General features: G+C 26.8%; 2 pseudogenes; one reads left to right on the forward strand and one right to left on the reverse strand.

Moving 5' to 3' along the window:
* Positions 1-1,495: 1,495 nt before the first annotated feature.
* On the reverse strand, positions 1,496-1,863 carry LOC119615878 (annotated as a pseudogene).
* A 231-nt stretch (positions 1,864-2,094) lies between these two features.
* On the forward strand, positions 2,095-2,603 carry LOC119615879 (annotated as a pseudogene).
* Positions 2,604-4,055: the final 1,452 nt, after the last annotated feature.

A 4,055-nucleotide genomic window follows, 5' to 3' on the forward strand; every position in this document is an offset into this window, starting at 1 on the left:
ATTTTTCTATCAAAATGTAAATAAAAAGTAAAATCTTTAGAAAATTCATTAAATTTTACAGAAAAAACATAAATAAAGAAAATTTTGTTAAGAAATTCAAAATAATAGAACAAATTTTTAAAATGAAATTTAACGAAATGCCGTCGGTAAAACACTTTTTCATTGTTCGTCTTCAACAAAAGTAAATTTTTGTTTTTTTTTTCTTTTTTTGCGAAAAAAAATGATTAAATACCGCCGGCAAAACGTTACATTTTAATAAGAAACATATTCTTTAAAGAATTGTTTTTTTAAATGCCGTCGGCAAAACAGCAAATTTTAATATGAAAAATCAAAATATTTTCTACAAAATAAGTAAAAATCAAAATATCTGTCAATATTTGTTTATTTTATAAAAAACACTAAAATTAAAATTTTAATCGTTGAAAATTACGAAATGCCGTCGGCAAAATATTAAATTTTAATATGAAAAATCAAAAATATGAAAAAAATAAAAATATCTCAAGTTTCTAAATTTCTAAACAAACAGAAAATATTTTTTTTTTTTTTTTAATTTAAACAAAAATTTTAGTATGAGAATAAAAATTTTGCTGCAAAATTAATAAAAAACATAAATAATTTACAAAAAAATGTTATATATTATAAATTGTAAAATGCCGACAGCAAACAAAAAATTGTAATATTTTTTTAAATATTTTTCAAATGCCGTCGGCAAAACAGCAAATTTTAATATGAAAAATCAAAAATATTGCTACAAAATAAGTAAAAAACATAAATATTTTACAAAACATTTATTTATATTATAAAATTGTAGAATGTCGACGGCAAAACAAAAAATTTTAATCTTTTTTTAAAAATTTTTCAAATGCCGTCGGCAAAACAGCAAATTTTAATATGAAAAATCAAAATTATTGCTACAAAATAAGTAAAAAACATAAATATGTTACAAAACATTTATTTATATTATAAAATTGTAAAATTGCCGACAGCAAAACAAAATTTGTAATATTTTTTTAAAAATTTTTCAAATGCCGTCGGCAAAACAGCAAATTTTTAATATGAAAATCAAAATATTGCTAACACTATTTTTAGGATTATTATTAAAATTATTATTTTCATTTTATTTGGATAAATAAGTGTAGCATATCCAATTTCTTTAACGTTTTTATGGTAGTGGAAATCTGCTTTTACATTGTTGGCAATTTTCAAATTCACAAACCAAAAACACAAAAAGGTTGCAATTCTTGCTTTAAATTACAAAAAGGTTTGTGAATTAGACACTAAAATCAAAATGTCCGAATTTTCAAAGCAAATTTCCACACCAAAAAGAAAACCAACTGCTATTATTAAACAATTTATAATTAAGTATAAAACAATAAAAACCAATCTCTTTTTGAAAAATATTGTGGCCCTGAGAAGGGCCGTTTTGTTGTAGTTGATGTTAAAGAAATTATTTATATAAACCATTTGTTGACAACAGCAAGGGCAGAAAATTTACTTGGAGCTAGTTGTATTTGGGTGACAGCTTTTGTACCTTCACTGACAGCGTGCTTGGCCAATTCACCGGGCAACAATAGACGGACAGCAGTTTGAATTTCCCGACTGGTGATGGTTGAACGCTTGTTGTAGTGAGCAAACGAGATGCTTCAGCGGCAATACGCTCAAAGATATCATTAACAAAACTGTTCATGATACTCATGGCCTTTGATGAGATACCAGTATCGGGATGTACTTGCTTCAACACTTTGTAAATGTAGATGGCATAAGATTCCTTGCGCTTACCGCTTGGTTTTCTTGTCACTCTTGGTAATATTCTTTGGGCTTACCGGCCTTCTTTGCTGCTTTACCACTGGTTTTAGGAGGCATTTTTTATTATTCACTTTTTTTTTCACAAACACTTTTAAACACTGTTCACAAACTGTGAGTTTTTTTTCTTGGTGTGTGCGCATTATATACCTTTTTGGAATCCAACAAATACAATTGTATCTACAAAATGTATCTACACAAACCACCCATTGTGTGTGTGTTCTTCTCAGAAAAAAAGTATAAATAACCCATGGTAACAAAAAAAATATTTATCAGTTTGTGTTTAACAGTGCTCTAGTGAAGTGTTTTAAATAATAACTAAAAAGTGAAAAAATGTCTGGTCGTGGTAAAGGTGGCAAAGTTAAGGGAAATGGCAAAGTCCCGTTCAAATCGTGCTGGTTTGCAATTCCCCGTCGGTCGTATCCATCGTTTGTTGCGTAAAGGCAATTATGCCGAACGTGTTGGTGCCGGTGCTCCCGTATATTTAGCTGCCGTTATGGAATATTTGGCTGCTGAAGTTCTTGAATTGGCTGGTAATGCTGCTCGTGACAACAAAAGACCAGAATTATTCCCCGTCATTTGCAATTGGCCATCCGTAATGACGAAGAATTGAACAAATTATTGTCTGGCGTAACCATTGCTCAAGGTGGTGTTTTGCCCAACATTCAAGCTGTACTTTTGCCAAAGAAAACAGAAAAGAAGGCCTAAATTATTTACACAACGACAACAAGAAAATGTAAAAATACTATACAGACCATCGTATTTAGAAGAAAACCAACCGTCCTTTTCAGGACGACAAATTTATTTCAAAAATGAGTAAAATTTTTTCAAAAACTAACTTAAAACTTAACAAAATAATAAGAATTTTCGAAAAATTTACAAGTTTAAAATCAAATTGTATTGTCTTTTTATCAGTAAAAGGCATCCGTTTTTGCATATTTTCATTAAAATATGTATTTAAAACAAACATCTGCCTCACATAATCATCCCTCGTTTTAATTCTTCATAATCATCCCTCGTCTTATTTTTTATACACAACAAAAACTATGGTATACATAAAATCCAACAACTAAAGAAAAACACATACACAACTATACAAATGCCTTTACATTTCACAAACTTCCTCAAATAAGAATTTCTTGTGATTTTACAAAACCACTGTATAAACGAACAAACTAAAAAAAAACACACACAAACTATACAAATGCCTTTACATTGCAACCTCTGCTTTTTTCTACAAACAAAAAACAACGGTATACATAAAAACTAAGAACTAAAAAAACACACACAACTATAGAAATTCCTTAACATTTTTTGCTTTAGTTCAAAAAAACCAACAACAAACACATTAAGCTGAGATACTGAATAATCTTACAGGCGAGATTCCCACGAAGTATTTTTTGTCTGTATAGAATTTGGTTGTGTTTGTCAGTATGTGATCGTTTTTAAGTAAAAACTTCTTCTTTATTCTGTATGCGTTGATAATTTTTGTGTATATTATTGTTTCGTACAGTTAGACTGAAAAGTTATTTTTCATTTCATCTTTAAATATTGCATATTTTCATTTTCTATCAACTAATATTAACAATATTTTACTTTATTAAGTATTTTCTTCTATTTAAAAAATTTTTTGAAATTTTAGAACAAAAAACATTTTATACTAAAAAAAAGAAAAATATTTCTAATTTTCAATTCCGTCGGCAAAACACTTTTTCAATTAATGAATGTCAACTAAAAATCTAAAAATATACTTTTTTTGACACAAAAAAAGTGTTTTGCCGACGGCATTTGATAATTGTTTTCTTTTATATGCATTTTAGCATAAATTTATTTTTTTCTTTAGAAAATGTTTTTACCGACGGCATTGATAATTGTTTTCTTTTATAAATATTTTAGTAAAATCAATTTAAAAAAGTGTTTTGCCGACGGCATTTGATACCATTTTTCTTATATAAGCATTTTTAGTTGAAATTTCTTTTTCTTTAGAAAAAGTGTTTTGCCGACGTCATTTGACAATTTTTTCTTTAATAATCATTTTATTTTCATATTTCGGAAAAAATATATTAAATTTTTGTTTTTAAAAAAACACACAAATTTATTTAAAAGTAAAAAATCTATTTTTTAAAAAACTATTTTCATTCAAAATATAAAAATATTAAATTTCTTTCTACTAATAATTTCTTGAAATAAATTTTTTGTCAATAAATAAACAAAAATACACATAGTAGAAGAAAAAAAACAAGCTTGCATAA

Source organism: Lucilia sericata, unplaced genomic scaffold, assembly GCF_015586225.1.
Source record: "Lucilia sericata isolate MDLA Ls3-8-SP2 unplaced genomic scaffold, ASM1558622v1 Contig010454F_arrow, whole genome shotgun sequence".
In the NCBI taxonomy this organism is placed as follows: domain Eukaryota; kingdom Metazoa; phylum Arthropoda; class Insecta; order Diptera; family Calliphoridae; genus Lucilia; species Lucilia sericata.